The sequence below is a fragment of the Odocoileus virginianus genome, chromosome 17 (genome assembly GCF_023699985.2).
Source record: "Odocoileus virginianus isolate 20LAN1187 ecotype Illinois chromosome 17, Ovbor_1.2, whole genome shotgun sequence".
Taxonomy (NCBI): Eukaryota; Metazoa; Chordata; class Mammalia; order Artiodactyla; family Cervidae; genus Odocoileus; species Odocoileus virginianus.
This window is the reverse complement of record NC_069690.1, coordinates 57,459,602-57,472,572: the sequence shown is the minus strand read 5'-3', so window position 1 is coordinate 57,472,572 and position 12,971 is coordinate 57,459,602. Positions and strand designations below refer to the sequence as shown.

The 12,971-nt window shown below is 45.4% G+C and overlaps 1 protein-coding gene across 2 annotated transcripts in view; it reads left to right on the top strand.

The window, feature by feature from the left end:
- The window catches only part of KCNJ16 (potassium inwardly rectifying channel subfamily J member 16), a 62,847-nt gene that overhangs the window by 26,474 nt on the left and 23,402 nt on the right, over positions 1–12,971 (top strand). The window contains exon 1 of one of the 2 annotated variants that reach the window (XM_070480066.1): positions 9,000–9,287. The exons of the other annotated variant lie outside the window; for it this stretch is intronic. The gene's annotated coding sequence lies outside the window, so the exon portion shown is untranslated. Of the gene's footprint in view, positions 1–8,999; positions 9,288–12,971 lie in introns of those variants that run through there. 2 annotated transcript variants of the gene reach the window in all.

The following is a 12,971-nucleotide window of genomic DNA, read 5'->3' as shown; positions in this document are numbered from 1 at the left end:
ATCCAACCATCTCATCCTCTGTCGTCCCCTTCTCCTTCTGCCCTCAATCTTTCCCAGCATCAGGGTCTTTTCCAATGAATTGGCTCTTCACCTCAGGTGGCCAAAGTACTGGAGCTTCAGCTTTAGCATCAGTCCTTCCAAAAAATATTCATTGTTGATTTCCTTTAGGATTCACTGGTTGGATCTCCTTGCAGTCCAAGGGACTCTCAGGAGTCTTCTCCAGCACCACGATTTGAAAGATAAATTCTTCGGTGCTCAGTCTTCTTTGTGGTCCAAATCTCACATCCATATGTGACTACTGGAAAACCCACAGCTTTGACTATGCGGCTCTTTATCTGCAAACTGGCGTCTCTGCCTTTTAATATATTACCTAGGTTTTTCATAGCTTTTTTCCCCCCAAAAACAAGTGTCTTATAATTTCATGGCTGCAGTCACTGTCCACAGTGATTTTGGAGCCCAAGAAAATAGTATCTTCCTCACTTTCCTCCCTATCTGTTGTCTGGCCAATCCATTCTCACCATTGCTGCCAGAACCCATGCTCTTAAATTCTAATCAGATTGTCTTACTCCCCTGATCAAAGCCCTAGAGTCCTGCCTGAGAATAATTGAAATTCTTGGACCTGACTTGCCAGATGCAGTTTACCACTCCAGCTCTTTCTCACACTTCCCCCATCCTAGAGCTGGCCATTGAGCCAAATAAACACTTTGACTTTTCCTGCTAACTCCTGTTCTGTGTTAAGAGACTGTTTCCACCAGTTGCCTTGAGGATGAATAGAAGAGTTCATCCAAGGAGTTACCCCCTTGGGAAGTAGTGACTCACAAGTAACTCCTGCAGTGTGGGTTCCATAAAGAACGGTCCCAAGCACAGCTTTAAAGAAGGTAGATGTCTGCCCAAGAGTGAGGAAGGATCCACATGAAAAGAAGTCTATTCATTTGCAGAATTTTAAGTTAAATATTTATAGAGTTTTCTTACTTCTTGATAAGGACTTCATAAAGGCTTATTGAATTATAGGGAAACAGTTAAAACTTTTTTTTAGGTGGAAAGGAAAATTTGCTTGCTTTTCTTTTGAAAATAATTTTTTTTATTTTACATTGGAGTGTAGCTGATTAACAATGTTGTGATAGTTTCAGGTGAATAGCGAAGGGACTCAGCCATACAGATGCACTTTTCCGTTCTCCCCAAACCCTTCTCCTGTCCAGGTTTCCACAGAACACTCAGCAGAGTTCCCTGTGCTGGACAGCAGCTCCTTGCTGGTCATCCACTTTAAAGAGAGCAGCGAGTCCATGTCCATCCCCAGTTCCCTGACTATCCCTTCCTCCTACCCTTATCCTCTGCCCCCTGCAATCATACGTTCTTTCTCTAAGTCTCTGATTCTCTTTTATAAATAAGTGTACCTGTATCATTTCTTTTTAGATTCCCCATCTAAGAGATATCATATGGTATTTCTCCTTCTCTGACTTACTTCAGAAAAAAAAAAACAGTTAAAACTTTAAATCACTTTTTGTACTCTCCCTCTTAACAAGCCAGCCATTTAAAATTCAGTTTTTCATTCCATTTAAGAAAATGACAACTTTGATTAAGACTTAGTGGTATCTAATAATTGCTTAGTGATACATATATAATTTAATATATCTCAGCTTTGCCCAATTCTATTTCTGGTACAGACACTGACTTTCTTTTTTTTTCTCACCCAAATATTAGAAGCTCAAGGTTTTTTTCTGGGACTTTGTAACCCTAACCCTCCCTATCCTCATTCCCAGTAGCTGTGAAGTTCAATTTTGATGAAATTGGATCTTCGAAGTGGAATTTTGAGTGAAATCTGAGCAGGCTCTGGACTTGCCAAATAACATCTCAGTAACTGTGATTTAAGATACATCACATTTTAAAAGAGAAGCTTAGAGATGAGCAACTAGGACCTTGAGGAAATCCTAAGACAAAGCTTACGACCCAGGGCTCTGATGGAGCCGGCCCTTGTCAGTGCCCAGGAGCCGGTGTGCACCGCCTTAGCACCCCCGCTCTGATACATCCCATCCCTCCCCCCGAGATCTGATATATCTCACCCCTCCCCTCACTCTGATACATCCCATCCCTCCCCCCGAGATCTGATATATCTCACCCCTCCCCTCACTCTGATACATCCCATCAGCAACTGGGCATTAGCCAGGGTCGCAGTCTACACCACGGAGCTAGGTAAACTCTGTACAAAACGGAAATAGAGTCACCGATTTAGAAATATGTAGAAAGCTCCATGGGGTCAAAAAGAGTCGGACATGACTGATTGACTGAACTGAACTGAACTGAAGAAGCTCCTTGGGAAAAAAGATATGACAAACCTAGACAGCACGTTAGAAAGCAGAGATGTCACTTTGCTAACAAAGGTCCAACAAATCAAAGCTATGGTTTTTCCAGTAATCATGTATGGATGTGAGAGTTGGACTATAAAGAAAGCTGGAGCACTGAAGAATTGATGCTTTTGAACTGTGGTGTTGGAGAAGACTCTTGAGAGTCCATTGGACTACAAGGAGATCCAACCAGTCCATCCTAAAGGAAATCAGTCTTGAATATTCATTGGAAGCACTGATGCTGAAGCTGAAACACCAGCACTTTGACCACCTGATGCAAAGAACTGACTCATTTGAAAAGACCCTGATGCTGGGAAAGATTGAGGTGGGAGGAGAAGGGGACGACAGAGGATGAGAAGGTTGGATGGCATCACCATCTCAATGGGCATGAGTTTAAGCAAACTCTGGGAGATAGTGAAGGACAGGGAAGCCTATCATACTGGAGTCCATGGGGTCGAAAGTAGTTGAACATGACTCAGTGACTGAACGGCAATGTGAAAAACAAACTTATGGTTTCCAAAGGTGAAAGAGGTGGGGGAAATAAATGAGGAGATTCATATTGACATAAACACAGTGCTATACGTAAAGTAGATAACTGTACAGCGTATTACACAGTATATATATCTACTCATTATTCAGTATAGGTTCTGAATACAATCTATAGGGGAAAAGAACGTAAAAAAAGAAAGATACATGTATCTGACTTACTTTGCCATGCACCTAAAATGAATCAGTTCAGTTCAGTTCATTTCAGTCACTTAGTCGTGTCCGACTCTTTGCAACCCCATGAATCGCAGCACGCCAGGCCTCCCTGTCCATCACCAACTTCTGGAGTCTACCCAAACCCATATCCATCAAGTCAGTAATGCCATCCAGCCATCTTATCCTCTGTCGTCCCCTTCTCCTCCTGCCCCCAATCCTTCCCAGCATTAGGGTCTTTTCCAATGAGTCAACTCTTCACATGAGGTGGCCAAAGTATTGGAGTTTCAGCTTCAGCATCAGTCCTTCCAATGAACATCCAGGACTGATCTCCTTTAGGATGGACTGGTTGGATCTCCTTGCAGTCCAAGGGATTCTCAAGAGCCTTTTCCTACACCACAGTTCAAAAGCATCAATTCTTCAGTGCTCAGCTTTCTTTATAGTCCAACTCTCACATCCATACATGACTACCAGAAAAACCATAGCCTTGACCAGACGGACCTTTGTTGGCAAAGTAATGTCTCTGCTTTTTAATATGCTGTCTAGGTTGGTCATAACTTTCCTTCCAAGGAGTAAGCGTCTTTTAATTTCATGGCTGCAATCACCATCTGCAGTGATTTTGGAGCCCAAGAAAATAAAGTCTGACACTGTTTCCCCATCTATTTCCCATGAAGTGATGGGACCAGAAGCCATGACCTTAGTTTTCTGAATGTTGAGCTTTAAGCAAACTTTTTCACTTTCCTCTTTTACTTTCATTAAGAGGCCTTTTAGTTCTTCATTTTCTGCCATAAGGGTGGTATCGTCTGCATATCTGAGAATATTGATATTTCTCCCAGCAATCTTGATTCCAGCTTGTGCGTCTTCCAGCCCAGTGTTTCTCATGATGTACTCTGCATATAAGTTAAATAAGCAGGGTGACAATATACAGCCTTGATGTACTCCTTTTCCTATTTGGAACCAGTCTGTTGTTCCATGTCCAGTTCTAACTGTTGCTTCCTGACCTGCATACAGGTTTCTCAAGAGATAGGTTAGATGGTCTAGTATTCCCATCTCTTTAAGAATTTTCCACAGTTTATTGTGATCCACATAGTGAAAAGCTTTGGCATAGTAAACAAAGCAGAAATAGATGTTTTTCTGGAACTTTCTTGCTTTTTCGATGATCCAGCGGATATTGGCAATTTGATCTCTGATTCCTCTGCCTTTTCTAAAACCATCTTGAACATCTGGAAGTTCACAGTTCATGTATTGCTGAAGCCTGGCTTGGAGAATTTTGAGCATTACTTCACTAGCGTGTGAGATGAGTGCAATTGTGAGGTAGTTTCAGCATTCTTTGGCATTGCCTTTCTTTGGGATTGGAATGAAAACTGACCTTTTCCAGTCCTGTGGCCACTGCTGAGTTTTCCAAATTTGCTGGCATATTGAGTGCAGCACTTTCACAGCATCATCTTTAAGGATTTGAAATAGCTCAACTGGAATTCCATCACCTCCACTAGCTTTGTTCATAGTGATGCTTTCTAAGGCCCACTTAAATGAATATAACATTGTAAATCAACTGTGCTACAGTAAAAAATTAAACAAACACAAAAAAGGAAATTGGCGAACCCTAGGATCAATCCTTCTTTTCCCCTCGGAGAGCCTATCATTAAAATTTGCCTGCAAACAACCGCTCGTGAACAAGCTAGATATCCCAGCCATCTTGGTCGACACCTGGAGTCTTGGTGACTCACCATTTTATCATTGGTCCCAACCCTCTTCAGTTTCAAACCTGACAAGTGAAATCATCAGTCTGCATATCAGGATCCTAGGAGGCTTTGGAGGGTTTTTCCTGAAGGAAGTGAAATCTGACTTGGAAGGTAAGAAGTAAGCGTGAGATTTTTCTCGTTTTTGTCAAAAGAACTGGCTATCGGGAGTAGAATGGGAGAGGAACGTCCTGTGAGAGCCACGGGAGACACATGTTTGTCTGAGTTTAAGGGAGGATGTCCTCACTGAGGGAGCTGAGTCATCACAGAGCAGGAAGAAAGCATGAGCGGGGCACTGCGGTCCTTGTCAGCGACAATGTCCCCCAGAAGCCGAGGTCCACCTCGGGGGGCGGTGGCAAGGTGGGCTCACAGGATCTGAGGGTTTAAGATGACCTCTCCCAGGGCAGCTCAGGGTGATGAATCTGCCTGTCAGTGTAGGCGATGTGAGTTCAATCCCTAGGTAGGGAAGACCCCCTGGAGAAGGAAACAGCGACCCACTCCAGCCTCCTTGCCTGGAAAACCCCATGGACAGAGGAGCCTGGTGGGCTTGCAGTCCACGGGTTTGCAAAAGAGTCGGACACGATAGAGAGACTAAACAAAAACAGCAACAACTCTCCCGGCAGCGCCCGTCTTAACACTGTGGCAGTTCCCACAGGGTCTTCGCCCGGGAATGTGTGTGTTTGGTAGATGGTAAAACAAGCAGCAGGACAAGTAATTCATTCCAGTTCAGAGCGAAAAAAAACCCAAATAGAATTTTGTATGGCGCCTCCTTACGTTTTTAAATGGGACAATGATCACTGATTTGAGACGAAGTCCTTGCTAATCCGTTGACCACAGATTGATCTCTGATCAACATCTGAAGTCCAGATGTTGAAATCTATTACTGCCAGCTACCCCACCTTGGTACAGTTTGGCCAGAGAGAGGAAAATAAGTCTGAGTTGTAAATAAGCTATGGACGTAGGTGACGGACGAGACTTCCCTGAGAGGCTGGAGAGGAATGCCCTGTTTGGCAGTGAGAGGTTCAGATGCTTCCTCTGTCTCCTCCTTCACCCGCAGGATGGTTAGAACAGCAGGAAGCCCTCCGGCCAGCACAAGGGACTCCTGTGAAGTTCGTCTGGGTCTGTCCAAAGCCATGGCTTCAGCAGGAACTGAAGCTATGCCAAACAATGTCGCGCTTTCCGTTAGGTATGGAACGTGATGTTAATAGCTCTGCCCATCACCTAGAGTCTACATTTGTTTTCTTGTTGCTGTTTAGTTGCTAAGTCGTGTCCAAGTCTTTTGTGACCCCGTGGACTGCAGCCCGCCAGGCTCCTCTGTCCCTGGGATTTCCCAGGCAAGAGCACTGGAGTGGGCTGCCGTTTCCTCCTCCAGGGGATCATCCTGACCAAGGGTTTAAACCCATGTCTCCTGCATTGGCAGGGGGATTTTTGGATTCTTTACCACTGAGCCACCAGGATTAGACTGTGACTAATTTATAGATTAATGTTAGAGCTATTTTAACTAATTTTTACTGAGAAGCTATTGAAAGGTTTTATTTTTTCTATAGTTTATATGGGTTTATGCAATGATATAAACGATGTTTTATTTAAGATGAAATTAAGCAAAGTATTTTGCATACCGTAGGAAAAAATGGGAGAGAAAAAAAATTTTTTTAAACTTGATTACTCACTTTTAACTCACATATGGTTGGTAATGAAACTTGCCTAAAGCAGACACTGTTATTGGTCCAATTATAGCATTTCACTCTTTCCTCTTGATTCTATAATGAAACCGTGAGAGCAAATAGGACTTCCCTGATGCCTCAGTGGTAAAGAATCTGCCTGCCAATACAGGAGACACAGGTTTGATCCCTGGGTCAGGAAGATCCCCTGGGAAAGGAAATGGCAACCCACTCCAGTCTTCTTGCCTGGAAAATCCCATGGACAGAGGAGCCTGGCGGTTTACAGTCCACAGGGTCACACAGAGAGTTGGACCCAACCAGCAAGTGAATGAGAACAAATTGTGACTGTGGTTGCTTTTGGGGGATTACTAGGTGGTCTGATGGTTCGGGCTTGGTGCTTCCACTGCTGGGGGCTGAGTGCAGTCACAGGTTGGGAAACTACAGTCTCACAGGCTGTGCAGCGTGGCAAGCTGGGGGCTTAAGTAGACTGACGTGGCAAGGGGAAGTGCGTACATGCACAGTCTCATCCATGCAGTTAGTCTATGTCTTTTGTTTGGTGCATTCAAGAACTTGCCTGTCTGCAGGAGACGTAAGGGACGCAGGTTCGATCCCTGGGTCAGGAAGATCCCCTGGAGGAGGGCATGGCAACCCACTCTAGTATTCTTGCCTGGAAAATTCCATTGACCAAGGAGCCTGGTGGGCTACAGTCCACAGGGTCGCACAGAATCAGACACGTCTGAAGTGACTTAGCACACACAGTCCATTTACATTTAAAGTAATGAGCTCTCTGTGTGATCCTTTACCATTTTCTTTGTTGTTTTGGTTTTATTCTTCATAGGTGTTTTCTTTCTCTTGTGTTTAGGACACCTTCTTTAAGACTCTCAAAAGAAATACTTTTTTTTTTAAGATTTTTTTGATGTGGACCATTTTTGTTAAAAGTCGTTATTGCATTTGTTACAACATCGCTTCTGTTTCATGTTTTGCTTTCTTGGCTGGGAGGCACCTAGGATCTTAGTTCCCAGCCAGGGATCAACCCCCCACCCCCGACCACACCCCGGCGCTGGGAGGTGAAGTCTTAACCCTGGATGGCCAAGGACGTCCCAAGCAGTACTTATTTTTTAATAAAAATGACACACGAGAGTCATTGGAGGGCCTTTACGTAATCAAATATTACTAAGATGACAGCATCTTATGCGGCAAACTGTCCATCTCTCCTGTTAGAACAAGAAAACTCCCTGAAAAATAACCCCCTCCTGAGCCCCGCCTTCCTTCCCAGCCCAGCACCCCCGTTTTCTACTCCATTTGACAGGAGAGCTCCTCACAAAGCAGACGTGTGTGATCGCCACTTCTTCTCATTCCTGATCTAATTAGGCATTTGTCGACGAAACTCTACTGAGACACCTTTCATCAGAGCTACCAGACATCACGGGGCAACACCCGACACTCAGCTCCGAGTCCTCGTCTTGACTCCTTACCAACCTCCGGCACAGAAGCTCAGTCCCTTTCTCTTGTGTTACTGTCTTCACCTCATGCCACATCTCACGGTTTTCTTTCAGCTGCAAGAAACTCGCCTTTTCAGCCTGCTCTCACCTGCCCAGCTTCAGATTGACTCACCCCAGACCTTAGTCGCTGGGAGCTTCCTCTTTTCTAACCGCCCTCTCTCCTTGTGTGGTCTCACCCATGTTCCTGGCTGTAAATGCCACAGGTGTATTCATAACCTCCAGTCCTACACCTCTCCTGAAATTACAGAAGAACGCGTGTGTGTTGTCTACCTGACCTCTTCCTTTGGTTGTTAGAGAATGTACCCCATTACCATGATAAAACCTCAGCTGAAGAGTCCCCCACCTAAAAATCCCTTCTCTCCTACTTCCATCATCTTACTAATTGGCACTAGCATCCACTCAATTTCTTGGAAATGGCCACATTTTCATGGCTAGTTCATTCCAAATGAAAAGACTTCCCAACAGGTGAAGAAAATGGACATTGACTAAGAGACTTATTCTCTCACATCCCAAACTTACAACAAAGAGACAAGCCAGAAAATAGAACTGGATTCTCAGAAAAACAACCTAAATGCTGTCCTGGAAACCATTACTGAGGTTGTCAGCGGTCTTCTGGGGCACACACATCCTTGGAACCCAAATGAAATGCTAAACAATCTAAATGCAGCCCTGGAAACCATTACTGAGGTTGTCAGCGGTCTTCTGGGGCACACACATCCTTGGAACCCAAATGAAACGCTCTTTGCCTTGAGTGTATGATTGCACGGTCAGAAGGGTGTGTGTTTGCACAGAAAATCCTTACAGTGACAATCTAGGGCACCCGCACTTAAGAAGATAAGAAGAACACACTTGGAAAAAGTTGTTCAAGTCCTGGAGTTAGTGAGAAGAAAAAAAAAAAAATCCCTCCTTTGGGACTATGAGATGTTTAAGGGCAGTTTTGGGTTGTTTTGTGAATGGGGGAGAGCCTTGTTAAATAAGTTTAAAAGACAAAGGTATCGATGGGCAGGAAGGGAGGCTTTTTCTTCTGGACTCTTGCTTTCTGGAAGTCACCACTGGCAAGACTGTGTCGTATGGGTAGGCATGGGAACAAGGGAAAGAAAGTGTTGATTCACTGGAGCCGAGCGGAGAGCTCTGTGGCCTTTGTATCTGCTGAATGCGTCCGGAAAGGCAAAGGAGAGCCAGATTCCCCGGTGGGCTTTCTCATCTCCATGGCGGTGGGCGCCGATGGCTGCAGAGAGAGCTCGGAGGAGCAGGGCGGAAAGAACCCCCAAGCGCCAGCCACCACGCTCCCGTGAGACGCACAGGACACGGGGTCTGAGCTGCGCTTCACCACCTGTCACTAAGGTGAGACCACGTAGTGGGTTCCAGAGGGAACCGAGCTTGAACGAAGTGCTCTTCTGCTCTCGGAAGCTCATTCTTTTTTGGGGTGGGCACCTTTAACGATGCTTCCTTTGGTTCTCTGGTCATGGCTTTATTGCTGTCCAGTCTAGGGCTAGAAGGAGTCTTTCTTTCCTTCCTATAATCTCCAGGGAGAGCTGAATCAAGCAGATTAGAAAGCAAGTACCATTTTTAGATCAGGGAAGTAACCATCAGAGAGAGAGACTTAAAAGCATGATGACTTATTCAGACTAACATGGCTTATTGACGTGGGACAATGCGGAAAAGAATGAGTCCTCAATTTCCTGTGGAAACAGTCATTCATAAGACCCTCTTTTTGTGTGTCTGCGTCACTCGTTCCCTTCCCCCAGTGACAACAGAGTGGCGTTGAGGATTTGAGACTGTGTGCTAAGATATGCTGTTGTTTATTTGGTGCTCATCATGCCTTTACAGCTAATAATACAGACAGAAATACTGTAAAGACTCATTAGGAAAAAGAAAAACTGCTGAAGGGTATCATCGATGAATAGGAAACTCTTCAGGCATTGAAGTCTGATAGGGTAGGAAAGCGCTGGGCTTTTAAACTTTACATGTTCTTCTGCTGTTCTTGTCTTTTGGTTTGCAACCTGTTGGGTTGCCATGGAGTCGATAACATCAGTTAACAGCCCATGGCTTCAGATTTTATTTCTCTGGTGAAGTGAGCAAAGGCTGATATGCATGTAACTTGTTTACCTGGAAAGTCCAGTGCTGCATAGATGCAGGTCTCTGGGTTTAGCCATGTTGTCATTATTGTTTAGCCACTGAGCCATGTCTGACTCTTTACAGCCCCAAGGACTGTAGCCCACCTGGTTCCTCTGTAGGTGGGATTCTCTGGCCAAGAATACCGGAGTGGGCGGCTGTGCCCTCCTCCAGGAGGCCTTACATCTCCTGCATTGCAGGCAGATTCTTTACTGCCAAGCTTCCTGAGAAGCCCATGTTTAACCATAAATTCATCTTAGTTATGAAACTCTTGAAGCTTTTCATTTTCTTTTGATATGCCCCAGTTTTAAGTCTATTATTGAATTTGTTACAATATTGCTTCTCTTGTTTATATTCTGTTTTTTTGGCCGTAAGCCATGTGGAATCTTAACTTCCCAACTAGGGGCTGAAACTTCACTCCTTGCACTGGAAGAATTCTAAACCACTGGAGCGCTAAAGAAGTTCCTAAGCTTTCCTTTTTAAAAGCCCTTCCCCCTCCTTCTTTATCTTCCGGTGAGCCTTGAAATCTTTCCGAGAATTCAGATGGGCCTGGGGAATATCCCTAAAGGTCCTGAGAGCCCACAGCCCTGATGGTACAGCCTGCCCTTCCCAAGTGACTCACTTCAGCCTGCCTCCTTCTCAAAAGCCTTTCATGACCTTTCTCTCTCCTATATATCATTTAATCTCCTTCGATACGGTACCTGGAACACACAGGGAGCACATGCTCAATGGAGACAATTATTATTAGCTTCATTTTAGAGAAGAGGGAAACTGATACAGACGGTGATAGTCAGTTATCAGCTAAGCTTAAAGTCGTATCTCAACTCTGAGGCTCCACTCTGAGGAACACACATCTTCTTCTCAGGTTTGAGAAAATTACCAGCCAGTTGCAGTTTTGCAGTAAGAAAGGCCAAATACCTGTGATGTCAAAGTTGTGGCAATTTTCTAAACCAACTTTTATTGACACATAGTTGCTTTACAATGTTGTGTTCATCTCTGCTGTACAGTGAGGTGAATCAGCCACACGTACACACACGTCCCCTCTTGCTGCGATTTCCGCCCACTTAGGTCAGCACAGAGCACTGAATAGATGTCAGTGAGCCATATAGTAGATTCCCATCTGTTGTCTATTTTATGTTGCTATCGTTCAGTTGCTCAGTTGTGTCCAACTCTTTGCGACCCCATGGACTGCAGCACGCCAGGCTTCTCTGTCCCCCACTATATCCCAGAGTTGGCTCAAACTCATGTGCATTGAGTTGATGATGCCATCCAGTCATCTCATCCTCTGTCGCCGCCTTCTTCTCCTGCCTTCAGTGGTTCCCAGCATCAGGGTCTTTTCCAAGGAGTCAGCTCTTCCAACCAGTCAGCTTTTTTCAGATCAGGTGGCGCAAGTATTGGAGCTTCAGCTTCAGCATCAGTCCTTCCAGTGAATATTAGCGGTTGCTTTCCTTAGGATTTGCTGGCTTGATCTCCAGTGTCAATAGTGTATATGTGTCAGCCCCAACCTCCCAGTTCATTCCACCTCCACCCCTTAGTCCTGGCAGTTTGCACCAGCCTCAACCCGCTGCTCACGTGGTGTTTTGATCAGCAGTATTCCACTGTTTGCTTCCAGACGCCCACATTCCGTGGCTGGGCCGCGCCTCTCTGATGAGGCCAATCTTCTCAGTGATGCAGCCGAGGTCCAGTGAAGGTATGCGGGAGGGGCTGGCATGAGGGGTGATGAGAATCAAGAAGGAGGTCAAGGGTCAAGAGGGTCAAGCGTCTGGGCCAGGGACATTCTTCTGTGTGCATGTGATTTCATAAAGACAAACCAGTCATTTCACATTTTGATCTTTTTAAAAATCAAAACACCTGCCCCTCAGGGGTAGAGACGCAGATGTAGAGAACAGACGGGGAGGGGGAGGAGGCCACAGAGTATCAGTGACATACACACCGCCGTGTGTGAAAAGAGAGCTGGTGGGAAGCCGCTGTGTAATCCAGGGAGCGTGGCTCGATGCTCTGTGACGACCTGGGCCGGGGGCGTGGGGGTGCGGTGGGCTGGGAGGTCCAAGAGGGAGGAGATACATGTATCCACATAGATGATTCTTGTTGTACATCAGAAACTAACGCAATGCTGTAAGGCAGTTGCTCTCCAACTAAAAAAAAAAGTTGTCAAAAGCATCTACGCCCATCATGATCACTGTGACTGCTTCCAATCAGCCAAGGCAAATTCCTGTTTTTGTCCAGATGAAAGCCACTGACATTTGGGGCACACCTATCATTTTATAATGAGACCTGATTTCATTCCCATCAGTATCCTTTTAAAGGGGTGGGGATGAAAAGAGGTAAGACGACTGGTCGGAATTCACACAGCTAAGTGGTAGAGATGAGATTCCCATAGAAATCACTCAGACTCCAAAAATCAAATCTAAATGATTCAGATAAAGACACTCATTTGTTTGCATTGCAAAATAATATAAATGGAATAGCAGGTTGTGAAAAGTACCTGATAAAGGCTTTCTGGGACCCAAACCATCAAAACCTGAAGTTGGGTTCCTTGCAAGAGACCTCACATTTGCATTGAAGGGAAGCCTGGAGCCAGCTTCCCTGGTGGTCCAGCGGTAAGAAGCCACCTGCCGACGCAAGAGACTGGTTCCATCCCTGGGAGGGGAGGGTCCCCTGGAGGCGGGCGTGGCCACCCCCTCAGTGTTCTTGCCTGGGGAATCCCACGGACGGAAGAGCCTGGCGGGGTGCAGTCCGTGGGGTCACAAAGGGTCAGACACAACTTAGTGAGGAGACAACAGACAAGCAGCCTGGAACGCAAGACTAACAGATCCAGAGGCATCTCCTATCTTTGGAACGTCCCTGTCAGTCATTATTCTGGGCTTCCCCTAATTTTTCTCTTAAGAAAAATCTATGATTTGGCCTGAGATT